Consider the following 22,731-nt stretch of genomic DNA (forward strand, 5'->3'; position numbering starts at 1 on the left):
CGGCCTCCGCAGCTCAGTTCATTTGAGAGCCGGGGCCGTTGAGTGGGGTTTGATTTCCCTCCCGGGATGGCGCGCGCAGGGCTGGGTTTCCGGGGGGGGGGGGAGGGCAGGGGGTGGTTGGTGCTGCAGCAGAACCGCAGGTGCACCGCATTTAATCATTAAGATGTTCGATGAAATCTATCGCCTGCCAAACGCAATCGAGGGAGGCAGCAGAATGCAAACCACCCCGGGCGCGTCCCCAGGGGGGCACTGGGCACCGCTCCCATTAACCCTTTCCAGGGAAGTTAGAGAGAGGGTCCTCCTGGCACAGATCCACAGGGCTGGCCCGTGCTCTGACCTGTAACCAGTCCCTTGCGAGGGACCCCTTTAGCAGGCTGGAACCCCAGGGGCCTCAGTTCCACGGGGGCAGGCCCGGGGCTTGCAAGATGCTGAGACTGGCCCATTGGGCACCAGCGAGCCGGGTCTCTCTCCAGGGCTCCCTGCAGTGAATCCAGCCCAGCCAGACTCCAGCGGGGCGCAGTGCTCTCAGTGGGTACCTGCAGCCACAGCCGACAGCCTTCTCCCAGGATGGTTTGTTCGTCGCCTGGCTGCAGAATCTGAAAGTCCTGAGGCCAGCAAAGAGAGACAAAGGTGGAGCCATGGGCCATGCTGGCTAAGCCAATGCGATCAGCCTGCCATGCTGTCACACAGACTCCATTTAACTTCGCCACCTCGGCTCAGCTTCCCCAGGGAAAATCGCCTTCCTCTGGGCTGCTGTTTGCTTGTGGGCAAGTTCTGGGCATTGTCCCTCTTCGGATTTTCTCTTGGTCCCTTTGGTCTGCCCCTGACAGAGAGACTATTCCGCCCATGCCCCGTCTCCAGCTCTGCTGCAAGAGCACTGTTAACCCCTTTGCGCCCGCTGAGTAGTAATGCAAAATGTGGGGGAAACTGAGGCGCACAGGGGCTTCAGAGCAATACTATGGAAAATTCCCATTTCGCCCTGATAACGCATGAGACACGCGTGCGTCCGCGGGGCCAAATTGGCGAGGCTCCCCCTAAAATAGCACTGTTGCGTAGACAAGTCCTTTGGCATCATCCCCAGCTGGTGATAATATTAGGTGTATTAAGGTAGTGCCGAGATGACCCAGCTGAGATCGGGGCCCCATTAGGCAGGGCACTGTACAGACACAGAGTGGGACACGGTCCCTGACCCCAAGGGTGTAGGCCTAGATGCCTATGGGAGTCAGGTACCTGAATACCTTTGAGGATCTGGGCCTCACAGGCTAAATAGACAAGGAGTGGGCAGGGAAACTGAGGCACGGAGCAAGAACGGGCTTACTCAAGGTCAGTAGGAATAGAGCCCAGGTATGCTGTCTCCCAAGCCACTAGGTAACGCTGCTGCCTTGGCCTGCAAGGATTTTATTTCCTTGGGGCGGTTTAACCCTCGAAAGCCTGTGGTAGTTAGCCGTGAGGAATCCCCCTTGCCACCCGGCCCGTGGAGGAGCAGCCACGTCCCAGGTGCTAGCGGAATTGCAGGCGATGGGGTTAAATTGCCGAAGTCGGAGTGACTCAGAGCCCCAATCAAATCAAATTACCACCCAGCAACCTATTAATCTCCCTCACCCGCGGTTCATCTGCATTGGCTGCCGTGCCCAGAGGCAACAAATTAGATGCTATTTATCAGTAAGCGGGCGAACGGATTAATCAATATGGCATTTACGGTCCCGCTGGCTGCAGGAGGAAGAACCCAAGTGGTAACGAAATTGTTCCAAATTCCCTTCTGTGGCGCGGCGGTGACCCGTTCAGTGACTCAGAGCCCCAATCAAATCAAATTACCACCCAGCCACTGAGGGGCGCTCAGCGGCTGGGTGATGCCAGTGGAGTCTGGCACCGGGATCTGCAGGAAGGGGGGCATTGGAGGAGGTGGTTGTTCTAACGCCCCAATGTGGCACTTGGGGGCGCTGCTGCGGCCTTGTGGCTGAGGCCTGAATAGCAGTGCTGGATGAGTCACCAGCTAAGGCACTGGGCATTAGGGCACCTGGGTTCTAGGCCTGGCTCTGGCAGATCTTCTGCCTCAGTTTCCCCTCCCATCCTTAGTCCGTCTTGTCTGTCTAGATTGTTAGCTCCGAAGGGCAGGGGTATCCCTCACTGTGCATCTGGGCAGTGCCCGGTGCAACGAGGTCCTGATCTCAGGATCATAAGACCAAGGACTGAAGAGTCCATGTGGACAGCCCTCCCCTGCTGGCAGCCACATGGGGTAATTCTAGCTAACTAGCTTCCCCTTAGGGTGTTATCCTGCTGCCCACCACTGAGGTGTCTGGGCACCTTCCACATAAAATCAGGAGCAATAGCAAAGCCCCTAATGGCCTTGATGGAGTCTCTGGCTCTTCTCCCTTTCTGGGCCCGGAACTCTGCTTAGGGTAGGTTTTGTGCGGGATGGGAAGGGATTGGTAGGGTTGGGAGTAAAAGGAGCGTTTGTCCTGTGGCAGAAAGGCTCCCTGGCAGAAGAAGGTGGTGCGACACCTCCTAAAGCTGGTCAGACTCTGGATCCGCATGGTCTCCTCGGGGGGTTTGATCGTATCCCCAGCTCTCCCGCGCCCCAGCCAGCCTTGTCCCGGCTCCGCTCAGCTGTCGCGGGCGTGTGTCGATGGATATTCACTCCCTGAAATTGCTGAGCCATTTGTTGCTGGGAGAATTAGGAGCAGGGCCTCAAACGGGCGGGGGATGCTGAGTGGGGCTGGTGCAGAGACTGGCGCACGGTGGCCTGAGCCACGCAGGGGGTGGGCAGCCGTGTGCCGTACCAGGCTGTCCATCGTCTCCACTGTCGTGGAGTTAGGGGGACCCAGCCTGGAGGTGACAGAGGCCCAGGGCACCAGGGCCGGGAGGAAGGGTGAGCTGGAGGCGAAAGGAATAGCTGCAGGATGGGGGCATGTTACCCAGGGTTTTTAGACCCCACAGCAGGGCAACTTCACTGTTTCACTCAGGCAGCGTCAGGAAATCAATCAGTGGGAACACAGCAATTCCATCTGATAAAAGATTAATGCGAGTAACCGTGCGCTATCTAAAATGCAGTTTATTAGATTTAAGCACACACAGGCAGAAGCAACAGGTTTAGGACACTCCAGATATTTACCTTAATTCTGAAACAATATTGGGTAATTAACAGCGGGTTCGCAGTGGCCAGTTGCTCACCCACTGGGGAAAAACCGGTGTTATGAAAAAACATTCCTTAAAATGGCTTCAGAGGACGGCTTTGAAGTCCACTATATTAGCTAGTTTTTTATAACTCGCTTTTATAAAAGACACAGGTTACAATCACCCCTAGAAAATTATTACATTTTAAAATTTGTAATAAATGTTTCATATTGAAGGCACCCAGACGTAAGGATTTTTATTTACTTAATTTATTTTTACTTTTATTTGTTCACTTGTTTTCCCCCTTTTTCCATTCTAATTAGCAGAAACTGCCAGCTCGTTTTGACCTTGCCTCTAAAAGCTTGCTTTCCAATTAACCCTCTACTGTGTGGTGTTTTATTTGATTAATTTGTGATGGCTGAATGCACATAATATGGTTGCAATTAGTTTGATTACAATCTGGGGTACACACACCCCTTAAATCTGGGGTAACAGGGAGCACCCGCTGTTAGGATCCAGACTGGTCTTGCCCTGGAAAGCGTCAGAGAACTTCAATCTTCAGCCCCTGCCCTTCCCCGAAAATGGTGTTAAATTCACCCCCAAATATGAGAATGATTGGGTGTGGGGGGGAGTGTTAGTCCTGACTCCAAATCCCCTGCTCTAATCATTACACCCCACTCCCTTCCCAGAGCTGGGAAATAGAACCCAGGAGTCCTGACTCCCAGCCCCTGGCTCTAACCACCAGACCCCACTCCCCTCCTTGGGCTAGATATGAAATTCAGGCGTCCTGACTGCTAGCCCTGTGCTGTGCCCACTGACCCATCCTGTCTCCCGCAGCTCTGCCCGCTTTGATTGCCCTCTCCCCTGCTAAACTCCCAGGCTTCAGCCAGAATTTTCACAAGAGCATTGCACGTTGGATGCACATTGCTCTCCATACGCGGTCGTGCACACACACACGCATGCACAAATGCATATGCGCACATCCACACACGTGTGTGAATGCACACGCACATTTCTGCATGCCCCTTCTGAAGATCTGGCTCCTGTTGGGGGCTCTGCACACTTGGCTTCCAGACCCCGAGCCCTCATGGGAGTCAGGCCCATTTCTGTCCCCCGCTAGTTACAGCCCAGAGGAGGTTGGAAAGCTTGGGCTCTCCTGTGGCTTCTGCTCTTTGTCTGCACCTCTCTGGGCTGGGGCGGGCAAGGAGCCAGCGTGGTCGGCTCTGCTTTTGGCTGGAGCCAGCCTGGGGCCGCCCAGAGCTGGTCACTGCCCCTTGGGTCGGGGAGGGGAGGGGGAATGCTTGAATTCCCCAAAAAGGAGAGGGAAAGCAGCTGGTCAGTTTCAAGAGGCGCTCAGGAAGGATCAGGGCTCCAGCCAGTTAGACCTAGGGGTGGGGACTGCCCCAGGGACACCCCCCTGCGAACCGCCACAGCGGAGTGCATCCTCCAGCCTGGGAAACCCCCACTGTCATTGCACAGCTCAGCCCCACGGAGCATGGGCCAGATCCCCAGCATGTGTAAATGGGCATCACTCCGTTGGAGTCAATGGCCAGATCCCCCACGGGGTAAATGCGCGTCACTCCATTGGAGTCAATGGGGTCATAACCCCCGCGGTTTAAATCAGTGAAGTCAATGGAGCTGCGCTAGCTTGCGTCCGCTAACGATCTGGCTCTGTGCCGTGCCCATTAAATCAAACCTGCATGTGCTTAAAGCACCTGGGTGTGTCTCTGAGCTCAGGGCCCAGTGACCAGGCAGGTCCCATCTCAGTTGGGACTTCTAGGCATTAGTGGAATACAAATAACGAATGTAGGGGGGCCGATGCACCGTGGCCCGGCCGCCGGGCAGTTGCCTGCACCAGTGCAAAGTGGAGGGGTGTGGGTGGGAGGGGGGACTCTCTTTGCCATGATGCAAACGACTGGCTGACCACAGGGCGACAGGGCATTGGACCCGCTGAGCCTAGTTCAGGGGAAGGATTCGGGGTGGGAGGGCAGCTGCATGAGCATGCAGGTATCCATGCACGTCCTAGCTTGTGCATAGAGATCAGTGCTCTGTGTGTGTGTGTGTGAGGGTGTGCACCACAGTAATCAGTGCAGCTGAGCACCTCTGGACTGGCTTCGACGAGCGTCGGGCCGGTGAGGTCTGGGCCACGGCGCAGGCTGCAATCCGGTGTCGTTCCCGTGCCCGAGGCGAGTCATAACTTACCCCGTTGCTGACTCTCCCCACACCAACAGTAGTTAGCTGTGATACATTGTGGGCTCTTTAATAATTAAGAAGAAAGTTGGCAGCCCTTAAAATGGCTCCCCGCCTGCGCTAGGATTCACACTGGGGCTGTTACTTCGCCTCCTTAGAAGCCGTGACTTCATTCGCTTCAGCGATGGCTTCCAAGTGCCGCCTGCCACCCACCCCGTCATGTGCCCACAGACACAAACACAGAGACCTGCGTGCAAAACTCCTGCGCACACAAACATGCACACACATATATACCTGCCCACGTGCATGCATCCACACGCACATTCTTGTACATACCTGCACACACGTGCAGGCATCCAGATACACGCTCGTGCACATGCACCCGCCCGAGCACACGTGTGTGCATGCACACGGATGCACGTGCCCAGCCATACCTGTGCGCGTGCCTACACACGTGCAAACACGCCTGCACACACAAATAAGCACACATATGTGCGTGCACACACAAGCCCTCCTCTCCTGTGGAGCAACCCCTCCTTCTTCCACCACATTGTGCAAAGCCGAGCAGGCTTCCTCCCCTGTAGTGGTGGCCTTGCCAGCCTTGAGCGGTGTGAATCCTGTGTCGGTGTCAGCCGTTCACAGCGGCTAAAGGCAGCTGCAGTTTGGTGCAGAATGGGCATTGGCCATGGCAGCCTGGCGTTTTGTCAGGGGCGGGTGCCACAACGGAAATGGGGCTGCCAGCCAGCCAGCTCTGCCCTTGTTAACCCTTTGAGGCCGGCCGTCATTGGGCAGCATGGACTAGTGATTAAAGCACTGGGCTGAGAGTCAGAACTCCTGGGCCCAGTGTGAATCCTGGGGTCAATTCCCTGCCACGTGTCCTGAAGCACATTGAGTTGCCCCACCATGCCTCAGTTTCCCCACCCGTAACATGGGTCTGACAGTGACCACAATAAGCCATTGTTTGTAAAGCACCTTGTAGGGTCTCTCATGGATGCTATTGTAGGGTCCTTCACAGACACTGACTTGTTATTGTAGGGTCTCCTAATGATGCAGCCCGATGCACTCCCCTCTCCCATCCCGCTCACACCACTCCCTGCCCTGACCCTTGGCATTAATAGTGATTTATTGTCTTGAATTTAATTATTTACGTTTCAAATAATAAAGGCGGCTTTAGGAGTCCTGACCTCATTAATGGTCCAGTCGATACAATTGCATGGATGCTTAACGCCCCGCCTCCTCCGGGCTGCTCTGGGCACTAGGCACACTGACCGCCCGGTTGGGGTGAGGGCGGGCAGGAGTCTGAGCTGGGGGGCACTCACCAGCAGGAGAAGACAGGAGTGGGTCTGACCTGGGGGGGGCACGCGCCCAGGGATGGCACAGCATAGCAGCTCCGTAGTTCTCCTTTAACTAAAATCTGTGATGTGCCCGGAACTTATTGCCTTTGAACCCAGGAGTCCTGACTCCCCTGGCCGAGAGACCATGCTCCTTTGAGGAACCCAGGAGTCCTGACTCTCCAGCTCCTCCTTGCTGTAACCACTAGAGCCCTTTCCCCTCCCAGAGCTGGGATCACAGCCCAGGACTCCAGGTTCCCACCCCGCACCCTGCTTTAACCACTAGGCCCCGCTCCGTTCCTAGAGCTGGGAAGAGAACCCAGGTGCCCTGGCTCAGCAATGCTCAAAGGCAGGAGCACGTCCTACTGAACCCCCCCCCCCCACAGCTCCGCACCCCCTGCTGGGGCACTGCACTGGCTCAGAGAAGAGCGCCCTCTGCTGGGGCAGCAGCTGCGCTATTCCCCACCTGTCCCCAGTACTACACAAGGGCTTTGGCTCAGCACTGCCTCCTGTTGGGTCTCCCCTGCCAGGCTGCACTCGTATCGACGCCCCCCACCCGGCGCTGGGAAACACCAGGCTCCAAAGAGTTCACCGGGCCAGGTCTCCTCTCAGCAGCAGCCTGTTGGCTTTGGCTGGGGAGCCAGACCAGGACAAGGGCTGCTGTGGTTTCCTCTTGTCCACCACAGGAATCAGCCACTGGGTATTTGACAGGAGTCAGGACTCCTGGTTCCCAGCCACTCCACTGAGACCAGTGGACCCCACTCCCTTCCCAGAGCTCGGAACAGAACCCAGGAGTCCTGGCTCCCAGCCCCCCACTTTAACCATTAGACCCCACTCCCCTCCCAGAGCTTCATTCCCAGCATTGGGCTTGATGTCAGGACTACTGGGTTCTATTTCTGGCTCTGCTCTGCCCTGTTGTGTGACTGTGGTCACTGTGGGAGGCAGGATAAAAGGGTGGATGGACCCTGGTCTGATCCAGTTCGGAAGTTCCTGTATTTCCTTCCATTAAAACACATAGAGAGTGAGCCCCTAAGAACACCCCACTCATTGCACTGATGGCTGCTGGCTCAGTTGTCAATGAGAACAAGTAGCCTGGTATCATGCGGGGGCCCTGCTCTCAGTTGTGCCAGGCACTGAACACACTCGACAGGCTCTCAGTCAGTGTCTCTGCAGCGCCCGGCACAACGGGGCCCTGCTCTCGGTCGGGGTCTGTGCAGCGCCTGGCACAACGGGACCCTGCTCTCGGTCGGGGTCTGTGCAGCGCCCGGCACAACGGGGCCCTGCTCTCGGTCGGGGTCCGTGCAGCGCCCGGCACAACGGGGCCCTGCTCTCGGTCGGGGTCTGTGCAGCGCCCGGCACATCGGGGCCCTGCTCTCGGTTGGGGTCTGTGCAGCGCCCGGCACATCGGGGCCCTGCTCTCGGTCGGGGTCCGTGCAGCGCCCGGCACATCGGGGCCCTGCTCTCGGTCGGGGTCCGTGCAGCACCCGGCACATCGGAGCCCTGCTCTCGGTCGGGGTCCGTGCAGCACCCGGCACAACGGGGCCCTGCTCTCGGTCGGGGTCCGTGCAGCGCCTGGCACATCGGAGCCCTGCTCTCGGTCGGGGTCTGTGCAGCGCCCGTCACAACGGGGCCCTGCTCTCGGTCGGGGTCTGTGCAGTGCCCGGCACATCGGGGCCCTGATCTCGGTCGGGGTCTGTGCAGCGCCCGGCACATCGGAGCCCTGATCTCGGTCGGGGTCTGTGCAGCGCCTGGCACAACGGGGCCCTGCTCTCGGTCGGGGTCCGTGCAGCGCCCGGCACAACGGGGCCCTGATCTCGGTCGGGGTCTGTGCAGCGCCTGGCACAACGGGGCCCTGCTCTCGGTCGGGGTCCGTGCAGCGCCTGGCACAACGGGGCCCTGCTCTCGGTCGGGGTCTGTGCAGCGCCCGGCACATCGGAGCCCTGATCTCGGTCGGGGTCTGTGCAGCGCCCGTCACAACGGGGCCCTGCTCTCGGTCGGGGTCTGTGCAGTGCCCGGCACATCGGGGCCCTGATCTCGGTCGGGGTCTGTGCAGCGCCCGGCACATCGGGGCCCTGCTCTCGGTTGGGGTCCGTGCAGCGCCCGGCACAACGGGGCCCTGCTCTCGGTCGGGGTCTGTGCAGCGCCCGGCACATCGGGGCCCTGCTCTCGGTCGGGGTCTGTGCAGCGCCCGGCACAACGGGGCCCTGCTCTCGGTCGGGGTCTGTGCAGCGCCCGGCACATCGGAGCCCTGATCTCGGTCGGGGTCTGTGCAGCGCCCGTCACAACGGGGCCCTGCTCTCGGTCGGGGTCTGTGCAGCGCCCGGCACATCGGGGCCCTGATCTCGGTCGGGGTCTGTGCAGCGCCCGGCACATCGGGGCCCTGCTCTCGGTCGGGGTCTGTGCAGTGCCCGGCACATCGGGGCCCTGATCTCGGTCGGGGTCTGTGCAGCGCCCGGCACATCGGAGCCCTGCTCTCGGTCGGGGTCTGTGCAGCGCCCGGCACATCGGGGCCCTGCTCTCGGTCGGGGTCTGTGCAGCGCCCGGCACAACGGGGCCCTGCTCTCGGTCGGGGTCTGTGCAGCGCCCGTCACAACGGGGCCCTGCTCTCGGTCGGGGTCTGTGCAGCGCCCGGCACAACGGGGCCCTGATCTCGGTCGGGGTCCGTGCAGCGCCTGGCACAACGGGGCCCTGCTCTCGGTCGGGGTCTGTGCAGTGCCCGGCACATCGGGGCCCTGATCTCGGTCGGGGTCTGTGCAGCGCCCGGCACATCGGGGCCCTGCTCTCGGTCGGGGTCCGTGCAGCGCCCGGCACAACGGGGCCCTGCTCTGGCCCGGGGTCTGTGCAGCGCCCGGCACAACGGGGCCCTGCTCTTGGCCAGCATGACCATAATAAACATATCAACAGCCAGGGCCCTGGATCTCACTGCAGCGGCTGTTCCGCAGGCTGGATGGAGATCGGCCCCACGCTCCTTGGCCTTGGGCTGGCCAGCACCCAGGGACTTCCAACGGGCTGGTCTTGGCGCTCGCATATGGTGTCACGCTCCACACAGCAAACTTCTATGGGGGGCAATTACCTTCTGCCGAGAACCGTCCGGGAGATCAGCCAAGGGAGCTGGGAAGAACATGAAGGGGGAGGCAGCTTAGCTGGGTCGCTGAGCCCTGGACATCCTTCGCTCCCCCAGGCAGCTTAAACTCTTGATGCTCCTGTGCAGAACGTAGATCATGAGTGAGGCACGAGTTTCTCCAGCCAGGGCATGTTTCCTGGAAAGCCTCTGGGTGATTCAGCCCTGTGGTTCCAAGCTAAAGCCCGTACGAGCCACGAGCTTGGGCTCTCTCTGTTTCCCCACCGTGCTCTGCACCTCTGGAGTCCCCCGTCCCCCTCGCCACGTTTTACAGCAGTGCCGTCCCGTTGCACCGTCTGACTGTTGTTTGGGATGCTGTGGTAGCACCAACCAAGATCAGGGTCCCCTTGTGCTGGGGGCTGCACAGATGCAGGGTGAGAGACAGTCCTGGCCCCAGACAGCTCACAGCATGAGCAGAGCAGACAAAGGGTGGGGGGCAGGTCTCCAAGCTCTTTGTGGCAGGGATTCTCCCTTAGTTCAGATCAGCTCAGTGTCCAGCATAACGGGGCCCTGCTCTCAGTCGGGGTCTGTGCAGCGCCCGGCACAACGGTGCCCTGCTCTCACCCGGGGTCTGTGCAGCGCCTGACACAACGGGGCCCTGCTCTCAGCTGGGGTCTATCCAGCGCCCAGGCAGCACCTGGCATAACAGGGCCCTGGTCTCGCCCGGGGTCTGTGCAGCGCCTGGCACAATGGGGCCGTGGATCCTCTTGCAGCGGCTGCTTCCCCAGGAGCTGGCAGGGCCCCGCGTGGGCAGCGGGCAATCTGCCCTCAATTCCCTGCTCTGCACAGAGACCGGCTCCCTCCTCAGGATTTCCCACACGTGTTAGCAATCAAGGCCGATCAGACCTTTCTGAGGGAGCTGGAGTGGAAAGCGCAACAATTACACCCCTGTTATAGCCCCCCTCCTGCTCTTTCTCTTAGGGACACCCCCCCATGCATTTCATTTCCTCTTCACTGAGCCCAATTAAAACGCCACGTTTCCGTCACGGATCCGATCTGCTTTTGTTTCCCTCCGACGCAGCCCAGCGAGCCTGGCAATCTTGGGTTTGCAGTGGGCAGGGAGGGGGGTGAGAATATCCCTGGTCCCCGGGGGCAGGCGTGGCGGCCGCGCAGCTGGACTCAGATGTCAGAGCGACGGAGAGAGGGAAATTGACTGGGAAAGAGGCTGTGGTTGCAAAGCTTCAGTTGTACCGCCTCCGTGTCTGGAGAACTTCATTCGTCCCGCAGGGAGCCGCTGAGCGCCTCGTGAGTCCCCCCCCCGGCCCCATGCTCCCCGGGCACTGCCCAAGAGCCAGCCCTTTGGTCCGGGCTGGGAGCAATGGGATCTGGCAGGGCTGGGATAGCATGGGGGGCGGGGGGTTGTGGGTTGGGACAGAGGGGCACTGACAGTTTGATCGGGGCCCCGAGATTGGAACTGCGGCATGTGCCCTAGGGTCAGAGCAAAGCGTGGCAGCAGAGCTGCCCAGGGGAAGCTTGCATTGCCCCTGCCTGCCTCACGGCTGGCAGTACCCCCCCTGGCTGGTGCTGCCCACAGGCACATGGGCCACATGCCCACGGCTGCTGAGCCAGCATGCTCCCTGACCTGCTTGGAAGCTGTTCCTAACCTCCCTAAAGTGGGCGTAATCCAGATCCAGCTGTTGGCGTTTAACCAGGAAGCCTTGGCGCATCTGCCGTCGGGCACCGCAGCCCGCGGGAAGACTTCATGGAGTTTCTCTGTGCCATGCAAATGAAGCGGGACAGCTCCTGTGACACCCGGGCAGCCTTCAATCAGGGAAACAAAAGGCCTCTCTGACTCTGCACTGAATCTCCCCATTCATCCCGAAATTGCCTCTTGCATGGGATGCTGTCCCATGCGGGTCGGCTGATCCCTGGCTCAGATAATGCGCCTCCTTAGGGGTCGCATGGCCAGGGGCTCAGACTCACCCTGCTGCTCAAGGCCTCTCTGAAGGCAGCCTGGTAACACCCTGTGGCCTCGGTCTGAGCAGCCAGGTAGGGAGAGAGCAGCTGGGGCAGGCGTGGGTAGATCAGGTTTTGGGTCACACGCTTGCCTGCCTAGAAGGCTGGAGTAGCACGATGCGGCCCACGGGGAGCCCCGGATCGAATCTCGGTGGGGGAAGCAGCTCGTGGCTCCGCATCCGACTCGTGGCGCTGGTCGTTGGGGCTCCCCTTTCTGCGGGCGCGGGTGGGCGGCAGCTGAGATTTCAGTGGCACCTGGAGGCAGGGAGGGTCCCTGTGTGTGCCTGTCACCGTCCACCCTGCCTGCCTGTCTGTCCCTCCGTCCGTCCCTCCGCTGTTCTTTCCCCAGGCAGAGCAATTTGGGGGAGCCCCCTTTTCCTGCTAGGATGCTGGCTCTGCCACTTGACCCTGACTGTGAAGACCAAGCGGCTTGTCTTGCTGGGCTGGCATCGTTGGGCACCTGCCTCCCCCGTCCTGCTGGCCCGGGCACCTTGGGGGTTCGGTTACACAGTCAGGGCTGGACACCCTCCTGTGCTCCCCGAGCCGGTTTCCAGCCCCCTCTCACCCGTTCTTCTCAACCCCCTAACCCTTTCACTGCCGGTTTCCTCTGCACCCTCCCCACCCAGCCCTGCCATTAGCCCTCCATCCATTCGGGGTAGGCGGGGGCGTGATGGGGCAATCTGTGCCCCCCCCCCCCAGCTCCTTGTCAGCGCCCGCAGCACCCACCTGGGGAAGCCCCACTGGCTGTCGCCACCTGCTGGAGGGAGAGCATGTGGGTGGGTCTGACGGGGGGATATGTATAACCTTGCTCAGCGGCACATCTGCAGCCGGATTGCAGGGCTCGCAGCACAAGGGTCTCGTTCCTGCCCCCCAACCCTCCGCCGAGGCCGGCTATCTGGAGACCCCCCTGCCCCGTCCGCCATAGGGATCTATATCCATTGATGCAGGGCTCTCTAACAGGGCTATTTCTGTCACGCTGCTGACTTTGCTTCCTTCGGAGTCGCCGTCCGGCTAAAAATAACTCCCCCCCGGGATCGTCTGGTGGGAGCTCCATCCTGGGGCCGTGTCCCCACTGGGACTAGGGTCACATGCTTGGGGGGGGAGGGGGGTATGCGCCGGGGGACAGTGCTGAGAGTGCCTGGCTCAGAGGTACCAGCCGGCACGAGGTGAAAGGGTGGCAGATGAGGTTGGGTGTGCCCAACCTGTGGGGCAGGGAGGAGGCGGCTCCCAGGGGTGCCTGTGAATTATGTGAACCTGAGCACAGCCCCTGTGCATACCCCTGGCCGCACCCAGTCCTGTGCTGTGACCCATCAGCCCAGGCCTAGTTCCCAGGTTTAGCTCTGGGGCTTCGGGGGAGCTGGGAGTTCCCCTCTGGATCAGGCTGTCCCCTGACTGCAGACGCGGGGGTGGCTAACCTCTACTTTGCTTCCTCTGTCTGTGTATTTGGGGGTTGCGTATGCCCATGCGTGTGCATGCCTGGGGCACGCGTGTCAGCCACAAGCTCCCAGCCTCGCCCTCTCTGATCGGTGGCACCTGATCCAGGGGGACCCGTGCCCAGTGGGAGTCTCGCCCAGTGCCAAAGAGGAGTAGCGCTGCCCTGTGATGCCCAGATGCTGTCCGGCAGGCACTGCCCCCCCCCCACTTGGCCTAGCCAGGCCTGTGTCTCTCTTACTAGAATTCTTCGGTTCGTTAGTGGTTAATTACCTTGGGGACCAATGGGCTACTTGGGCCGTGGAGCAGACGGCAGGGCTGGGGCACTGTGCCCCTGGCAGTGCCACGATCCTGGTTCAGTGCCATCCCCATGCAGCTGACTGAACACAGGTCCTCGATACCCCCCCGTGCTGCCTGTCTGACCTTGTATCTCACCTCCCTCCCCTTTGAATTGTGTCTCCCCTCAGCCTTGCTGGACCCCCAGAGTCGCCCAAGTGCCTGGCCAGCCCCGGCCGTGCATAGCTGCCCCCGGACCCTGGAAGCTAAGGTAAGGCCGCGGCCGGCAGTAGGGTGTGGGGGCGCGGGGGGGGCATTCTCGCCTTGTGCTTTGCAATGCCTCCTCCTGAGCAGCAGGGGGTCTCTTTGCCCCCCACAATATTCAGGCTGCAAAGGGGCGGGGGGCTGGCGCTCTCTGTGGTGTCCCAGGAGTGCTCTAGGCATGTATATCGGTCAAGAGTTAGGAGATAAGGGGCCAGCTGCAGGCACCTGCCGAGTATGGAGCCCAGCTCCTTGCAGGATCTGTGCACCTCAGAGGATTGTGTGTTTGGTGTCAATGGCTTCCTCTGGCAGCTCTCCTCAGGGGCGGGGCGGGGGTATTTCCATTGCAGTTTGATGCCCCTCCTGGCATGGTGTCTTGGACCCAGCGAGCCAGGATCTTGGGATGATGCAGAGCACGGCGCAGGAACGGGACAGGGTTGGTGGTTCAAGGCTGAAGCAGAGGGGATGTGGCAGTTCCGAGTTATTCACGGGGTACAGAGCTGTGATCTTGGGGTCCCAGTTCAGGTTGTCGCAGTCTTGGAGTTTGGGCGCAGGAGGCTTGGATGCAGGGCTTCTGGGGCAGCTAGGGAGTTTGGTTTTGCCCCCATGGCCTCTGGCCAACTCCATGCTTCTGGGTCTCTCAGCCCCGATCTCTCCCACCGATTGCCTGGGCCGAGCCCCTTCTTATCCCATCATGGTGATGCGGTGGGAGCCCTCTCTCCCGCCTGGGTAACATGGCCTGTCACTTGCACGCACCCCTGCCTTGGCCAAGGATGGGGTAAGACTGGGGCCTCGGTTAGGCCCAGGGAAGAGCTGGAGTCCAGAAGCTGCTGTTCCCTGCTTTCTGAGGAAGGAGTGATTGGCTGGATACTGGGGCTTTCGCGCTGTGTTGTCTGCCTTGCCCTGAGTCAGCCATGGGGTAGCACCGCACTGGCATGGAGTAGTAACTCACAGGCAGAGTAAGGTAGCTCCCATGGACTTGAAGGCTGGAGACACCCAGCCCTCCCCTGCCCCGCGCCCTTCTGCAGCAGCCAGCCGGGAAAGTCACCCTTCCCCATGCAGCCTTCGCGCAGCATCCCGTGAGAGCGGCTCTGGGAGCTGGAAATAGCATGGCACCTTCCCCCTGCTCCTAACTGCCCAGAACAAACCAGCTGGCTGAGCCGTGCGATCCAACAGACCCTCTGGGTGGTGCTGTCGATCCACAGGGCGCTGGCTGCTGACAGTAAGCTAGGGGGAGTGGTAGATACGCTGGAGGGTAGGGATAGGGTCTAGAGTGACCTAGACAAATTGGAGGATTGGGCCAAAAGAAATCTGATGAGGTTCAACAAGGACAAGTGCAGAGTCCTGCACTTAGGATGGAAGAATCCCAGGCACTGTTACAGGCTGGGGACTGACTGGCTAAGTGACAGTTCTGCAGAGAAGGACCTAGGGGTGACAGTGGACGAGAAACTGGATATGAGTCAGCAGTGGGCCCTTGTTGCCAAGAAGGCTAGCGGCATATTGGGCTGCATTAGTAGGAGCATTGCCAGCAGGTCGAGGGAAGTGATTATTCCCCTCTATTTGGCACTGGTGAGGCCACATCTGGAGTACTGCGTCCAGATTTGGGCCCCACACTACAGAAAGGATGTGGACAAATTGGAGAGCGTCGAGCGGAGGGCAACGAAAATGAACAGGGGGCTGGGGCACATGACTTACGAGGAAAGGCTGAGGGAACTGGGCTTGTTTAGTCTGCAGAAGAGAAGAATGAGGGGGGATTTGATAGCAGCCTTCAACTACCTGAAGGGGGGTTCCAAAGAGGATGGAGCTAGGCTGTTCTCAGCGGTAGCAGATGACAGAACAAGGAGCAATGGTCTGAAGTTGCAGTGGGGGAGGTTTAGGTTGGATATTAGGAAAAACTATTTCACGAGGAGGGTGGTGAAGCACTGGAATGCGTTACCTAGGGAGGTGGTGGAATCTCCATCCTTATAGGTTTTTAAGGCCCAGTTTGACAAAGCCCTGGCTGGGATGATTTAGTTGGGGATTGGTCCTGCTTTGAGCAGGGGCTTGGACTAGATGACCTCCTGAGGTCTCTTCAAACCCTAATATTCTATGATTCTGTGATTTTATGACTGGCAAACACCGCGCTGCACCGAAGGTCTGAGATCTCAAAGCACTTTACAAAGTTATCGTTGTCCCCATTTTACAGGTGGGTAAACTGAGGCACAGAGACGCTCAGGCCACTAATTTCGAATGTGGCCACTGCTTTGGGTACTGGATGTGAGGCAGCCAGGTTCTGGTATGAACAGAGTTCACCTGGCACTCCGATTCGGGCACCTAAAGAAGGGCCGGATTGTCAATGGCTCCGAACACCCCACAGATCCCTGGTGTGCTGGGATACTCAGACCCCACATCCGGAGTCCTGTGGGCAATCCTGCCCCTAAAACTTCTTAACACAGGCAACCAAGATTAGAGGCCACTTTGGAAAATGTTGGCCTCATTGACTTGTTGATGGCCAAGCTATAAATGAGTGTCAGCGGTGGGATCCGAACTGAAGTTAGTCTAGAAATTTTTTATGAAAATTTTTTTGCTGAAAAAAGCCAATTTGTCAGAACTGAAATAGTTTGTGGGGAGAGGGTCAGATGTGGCAAATTTCCCAGCTAGAAATTTTTTTTGAAAAAAAAAAAAAAAGAAATAAAGGCTAGAAACTGTGGAAATGGGACATTCTGGTCTGTTCAAAAGGAAGAGTTTCATATTTTGTTTTGTTGTTCGAAACACCCTTTTGTTGCCACTTGTCCCTTAATGTAGGCATTTAAAAAACCGGTTCCACAGAAAGGAAACGTCAAACGCCAAAGAAAACGGTTCAGAATGATGAAAACAAAAGGTTTCGATTGCCCCAGACTGAAAAAAATTGGTTCATGGACACTTTTGAGATGTCAGAGTAGCAGCCGAGTTCATCTGTGTGTGCGGTGACACCCATTGTTTCACGTTCTCTGTGTATATAAATCTTCCCACTGTGTTTTCCACTGAATGCATCCGATGAAGTGAGCTGTAGCCCATGAAAGCTTGTGCTCAACTAAATGTGTTAGTCTCTAAGGTGCCACGAGTCCTCCTGTTCTTTTGCGATTGGGATTTTTCATCTCAATTTGGGATGGAAAAAAAATTCAAAATCATGCAAGTCCTTGTGGGATGGGAAAACAGATCCCCCCACGCAGCTCAGCAGGGTCTTTTCCAGTCTGACACGGGATCATTCCTTTTGTTTCCTTTCAAGGGGGGAGGGATAGCTCAGTGGTTTGAGCATTGGCCTGCTAAACCCAGGCTTGTGAGTTCAATCCTTGAGGGGGCCATTTGGGATCTGGGGCAAAAATTGGGGATTGGTCCTGCTTTGAGCAGGGGGTTGGACTAGATGATCTCCTGAGGTCTCTTCCAACCCTGATATTCTATGATTCTATGATCCTTTCTGGGGGAGGCTGAAACCAACAACCTTCCACCCAGTCTCTTACCCACTGATCTGTTCCTGCACATCAGGCAGCTTCCCCAGGGGAACTTCCCTTCGCTACTCCCCTGTCTGCTGTGGCCTTGGAAGCCGCCGGATGGCAGCCTATCGCTGTACTTATGCCGCCAAGGCTGGTGTGCGGGGGCAGGGACTCCGCAGCCGGAACGCAGCATCGCCAGTAGACGCAGCACAGAGATGCCCTTAGGAAACGGGCATCAGCTTTTTAAACAAGTCAGATTGGTTGTTTCCACCTGCCCCTTTCTCTAGAAGAAATGAAAGTGATCCCCCCCGCACCCATCCCTGGCTCCGTCGATGGCAACGGGTTTGGGGCTCGTAACCATAACCCGTTCCAGTTTCCAGAATAAAAGTTACAGGAACAGAAATGGGGCCGCTCGTGCTCAGTGCAGACTGGACCAGGGTGGTGCCCAGCATGGACTGGTCCAGGTCTGGCCCAGGGGAAGGGATACCCAGTGTGGACGGGGGGTGCTGAGTGCAGACTGGCCCAAGGCATGCAGGTGTATGCCAGGCGTGGAGTGACTGGCCCCAGGTGCTGTTGGCCCCAGCTTGCTGTGGGGGTGCAGTGATTCGCACTAGCAGAGTGAGAGCTGTCTAGTACACAGCTGGGCCAGGGGTGCACGCTCCTGTCTGTGTTAATATTGGCACTGTGATGTGACAACGAGGTCCTGACCTCTGGGATCTCTTAGGTTCTCACTGTCCTGCGGTGTCCCGGCTCAACACCGCCTGCAGGCTTTCAAAACGTCCCTCCATTTCCCAGGAGCTGTGGCTGGAGACAGGGGCCCAGATCCTCTGCTGATGCAAACCAGCTCCATTAAACCTCTTTGCACCTGCTGCGGATCTGGGTCCAGGGTCACTTTTGTCACCTCCTGTTCTCATGGCAGTGGGAGGGGGACACGTCCCCGCCGCGCTCCTGGCAGCAGTGCCTAGGGCTTTGACGCTTGCCAAAGACGTGGTGTGTGTGTCAATCAAGAGCAATTACAGCCCTGCCCGGATTGAAACTAACGAGTCCCTCCTGACTCCCCTTCCCGGTCCCCCCGTTCGGTGTCCCCCCCTGCAGCCAGCTCCCTGCTGCTCACAAATGGATCCGAAAGCAGAGTCACTTCTCCCCCTGCATAAATTACTCCCAATCGGTTTCTGTCAGGTTCATATTCTTATTCATAAAGGCGACGGGGACTGAATTATTTATATTTTAATTTCCGATGCAGCCAGCCGAGGGCCCGGGGGAAGGATGGAGGGGTGCACAGGGCAGACGAGTCTGGGGAGCGGGCCAGGATCTCACCTGCTCAGCGGTGTGTACCATAGCCCCTGCACTGCCAGCAGCTGGCAGGGATTCTCCTTTAGCAGTTTGGGAGACAAGGAGGGGCGAGGGGCAGGCTAAGTAGGGGGATGGGGAAGCTGAAATCACATAGTGGGGGCTGCCGCGCCTGGTCAGCTCATCACTCTGTTGCACCTCGGTGTCCTGCCTCCTCTTCTCCAACAGGGACTGGTGCAGAACAGCCCCACTCCCCTGGAGTGGCTCCCTGTCTCCCTCCAGTGGCTGGTTCATGTGTAGCAGTTTGGCAGAGGGTTCCTTAGCCCCACAGCTAGCGGGTCTGAGCTCCAGAGGCTGTGGGTTCAATCCCAGGCAGCAAAGCAGGCGAGGGGGAGGCAGCCAAGTCAGGCCATGGGGAAGCTGTAGGTTGCAGGAGCTCACGGGGCTCCTGAGGGGGCACAGTGCACCAGGCTGGCTGGGCTCTCCTAAAAGCTACAACTGGATCCAGCTGTTCCCCCCTCCCCGCCCCCGAACCCAGGGCCCTGTTGCACTGGGCACTGCACAGCTACAGAGTGAGAGACAATCCCTCCCCTGAAGAGCTCACAGGCTGAACAGACCAGACAGACAGTGGGTGGGAAGGGAAACTGAGGCACAGCGTGGCGGAGTGACTTGCCCACAGTCACTGATTCAGAGGAAATCCCCTCCTGACCCTGTTCAGTTGGTGGTGGGCTCAGGCCCTAAAGCTGAAGGGTCCCTAGTCCTTTATAAACCCCATCTTCTCTCTAATGCAACAGTGGCTGTGGACCCTGTTCAGCCCTTGGCCTCAAGGACATCATGGGGCAGAGAGTTCCACAAGTCACTCATTAGAAAACGTTTCCTTTCCTCATGCTGCGCATTAGTTGCCTTTTAACTTCATTTGTCCCTCTCCCCTACTGCGAAGGGAAAGGGTGAATCCAGCCCCAGTGCAGGGGGAGGGGGCAGTTTTAAGCCAAGCCCCTCCCCAGGATCTCAGTATTAATGCGTCGGGGAGGATGCATTTGACTCATAGGGTGCAGGGCTGAGTGCGGGCTGGGGGGCGGGGGTCAGGACTCTTGGGTTCCATTCCCACCTCATGTGAAACAGGGGTTGGAAGCAGAAGTAAAGCTGAGAGAAGGAGTCACTATTGCGTTGTACGGACCTGGTTATTAGATGCCAAGGCCCAGCTCTTGCCTCAACCCAGCGTCGCTGGCCTGGAGGAAGCGGAAGAGCCAGCTGGAGCGCGGTCTAAAATTAGCCACTGCTCCGAGACAGCAGAATATAATGTGGGACTGATGAGACGTCATACATTAAATTTACATTTCGAATGGCCCAAGGTAAGAATTATATTGGCATGTGGGGTCCTGGCTTTTAATTGGCGTAATATTTCATTTAATTACATTGTCTATTTCAGACACCCGGCGTCTTCAATAGTAATAACCTTTCTCAATAGAGCGCCATTAAATCTGTGCCATTAACTCAGCATTTGCTCCTTTAACTGCTTGGTGCCTGCTTGGTGAGTGGGGCATATTGGTCAGGGCATTGCAGCTGCCTGCAGTGGGTGGGAGCTAGATCCCACTTTCTGTGACATAGTGGATGGAGCACTGGGCTGGGAGCCAGGATGGCTGGGTTTGATTCCTTGCTCTGTTACTGGCCTGCTGGGCGAATGTGGGCAAGTCACTTCATTCCTCTGTGGCTCAGTTTCCCCTCCTGCCTTTTGTCTGTCTGGTGTGTTGCGACGGAGCCCTTCAAGGCTGGGGGTGTCTCTCACTAGGCGTGTGTGCAGCGCCTGATGCAACAGGGCCCTAATCTTGGGCTGGTGCTGCTGTGATATGAATAATAAAGGAAAGGGACATTGGAATGGGTAGAACTTGGAGCAGAGAAAGATCTCAGAGGGAGTGTGGTTTAGTGGTTAGATCAGGCAATGAGCTAGGACTCCTGGGTTCTGCCCCCTGCTTTGGGAGGCAAGTGTGGGCTAGTGCTTAGATCTGGGAGCTAGGACTCCTGGGTTCTATTTGCAGCTCAGTCACTGACTTGCTGTGTGATCCTTAAGCCAAGTCTCTGCCCTCTTGTGACTCAGTTTCCCCCTCTGTGATACAGGGTTATTTATACCTGACTCCATATTGGATTTAGACTTGACCCCTGGGTGTTTTTTAAGCATCTTGAGGGTGACTGAAGGATAGAATTAGGGTTCAAAAGCCCCAACCCCCAGCTAGAGTTGAAGGAGAATCCCCGTTAGCAGTGACGGGAATCTGACACACAGGCGAGCAGTTCTGTTTCCATCCAGCAGAGGGAGATGGTGTGCCCATTACATCTCCTCCACCTCTCTCTGGCCCTGGGGTCTGAGCAGATTTTGTTTCCTAGCGCTGCAGCCCAGAGCATAGCTGAGACCAGCGGCCCTGGTTCTCCTGGCCTCTGGAGGGCGGCTGCAGCGGGGGTGTGTGGGGAGGGGGAACTCTCACTGCCTTTGCCAGCAGGAACATGCTTAATGGCAAGTGCTGTTTGTGAGAGGGGCTTTGGGGATAACGGCCTCGCAGACATGAGGGGCACTGACCCCTCGCTCCCTGCGCTTGTCTCCAGCCTGCAACACTGAGCTGCCGAGCGTCAGAGCCTTGATCTGTAAATAGGAACATTTAAAAGCTTTATTTCTTCTTTTCACACAGCGTTAAAGTGAGATGGGAATTGAACCCAGGAGTCCTGGCTCCCAGCCTGTCCCCATTGCAGCAACTAGATGCCCCCTCCCCCCCCACAGAACTGGAGGCCTGACTCCCAGCCCCACCCAGCAGTCTCCCCCCTCCCAGCCAGGGTAGAGGCTGCTGAGAAGCAGGCCTGCATTCTCGACCCTTTTTATGCCCTAGTGACAGGTGCCCATCAAATGCCCCTCCTCCACACCCCTCCCTTCACGCTGAGCCCCACCTACACCAAGGCCGTGGCATCCCCTGCTCTCCCGGCACCTGGCACCGGCCCAAGGCTGCTTGGCGTGTCCCCGTGGGCTGCTGGCAGCGTTAGGCAGCCCCGCCTTGCCCCTCTCCCCTGGCGCTGTGCCCCGCCCGGCTGGGTCGGCATGAGGCCACGGTGCTGAACGGCGGTTCGTTCCTGGAAAAGCCCTGGGCACCGGGAAGTCGAGCGGCCTCTGGAGGGCTTGGCTGGGTCCCAGCTGCTGCGCAATAGCTGGGAAGGAGGTGGCGGGCAACAGGCTGGAGAGCGGGGAATGGGAGGGATCTGTGGGGTGGCCTGATGGGGGAAGGATGGCACCCTGAGGCAGCTCTAGGTTGGCACAGAGACCCAGACCGGGTTCCCTAGTGCTCACCCCGCTGGGCTGAGACACCAGGGCTGGCAGCTGGGATCCCCTTGGGCACGGAAATCCTCCCACCACGGGGGAGCCCTCTCCCTCCTTGGCCCAAAGGCAGAGTTCCCAGCCCCACCCCGTGCCCAGCCCAGAGTGCCCCAGAGGCCGTGCTAGCCACAGGCAAGCTAGGCAGCTGCCCGGGGCTGCGGATTTCTGGGCTGCTGCCTAGGGTGGCAGATTTAGCCCGGCCACCCAGCCGTCCTGAGTGGCGCGGTGACCTCGTGTGCCAGGTCACCAGGCCACTGGCTCAGAGCTGAAGGGGTGGCACATTGCAGCCTTGCCTTGAGCAGCCTCTCTGCAGGCTGGGCACATGCACCCCTCTGTGCCCACCTTGGAGGCATCAGTGCTGCCCAGCCCGGTGGGTGCATGATGCTCATCGCAATGCCCAGCGGCACATGGCGGGTGCGGGTGCCCACTGGGCCTGAGGATTCTCTTCCGTCATCCGGAGAGAGCCTGGGGGTGGGAGGAATCGCAGCACCGGGGACACAGCCCCATAGAGGGAATGGGGGAGGGGCTTGCAGGATGCTCAGAAATGGGGCTCCCAAGCCAAACCCTTGGCCGAGACCAGCCTGCACCCACCGGCCTGCTGGGGGGAAGTGGAGGCCGGTCCCACCTTCACTCCATGCCGGGGAGGGCGGCTTGTGTCTTCCTCCCCTGGGGGGATAGCGATGACAGAAGAATAAACCACAGCACAGCTGTGGTGGGTGGTGGGGGAGGTGCTTAGTCCCCTGGCCCAGGGCTCCCCCCCGCTCCCCAATCCTGGCAGGGCAGTTTGAGAGGCTCCTTGGCCACATCTGGGAGCAGCCGATGAGGCCACAGGCTGCTGCGGTCTGCAAAACACAGGGTGATACGTGTCTTCCCAGCCCCAGCCTCTTGGGCCAGGGGGCTGCGTCCCGGCTTGTTCTTTTTGTCACTGAGGAGATGCTAAGGGCCGTGGGAACCAGG

At 58.6% G+C, this 22,731-nt stretch overlaps 1 protein-coding gene across 5 annotated transcripts in view; it reads left to right on the plus strand.

The window, feature by feature from the left end:
- Positions 1 to 22,731, plus strand: part of SEMA6C (semaphorin 6C) — a 92,275-nt gene that overhangs the window by 15,508 nt on the left and 54,036 nt on the right. For 4 of the 5 annotated variants that reach the window (XM_073323013.1, XM_073323016.1, XM_073323015.1 and 1 more), the window contains exon 2: positions 13,611 to 13,690. The gene's annotated coding sequence lies outside the window, so the exon portion shown is untranslated. Of the gene's footprint in view, positions 1 to 10,929; positions 11,002 to 13,610; positions 13,691 to 22,731 lie in introns of those variants that run through there. The other variant, XM_073323014.2, reaches the window with a different exon arrangement.

Source organism: Lepidochelys kempii, chromosome 24 (genome assembly GCF_965140285.1).
Source record: "Lepidochelys kempii isolate rLepKem1 chromosome 24, rLepKem1.hap1, whole genome shotgun sequence".
Taxonomy (NCBI): Eukaryota; Metazoa; Chordata; order Testudines; family Cheloniidae; genus Lepidochelys; species Lepidochelys kempii.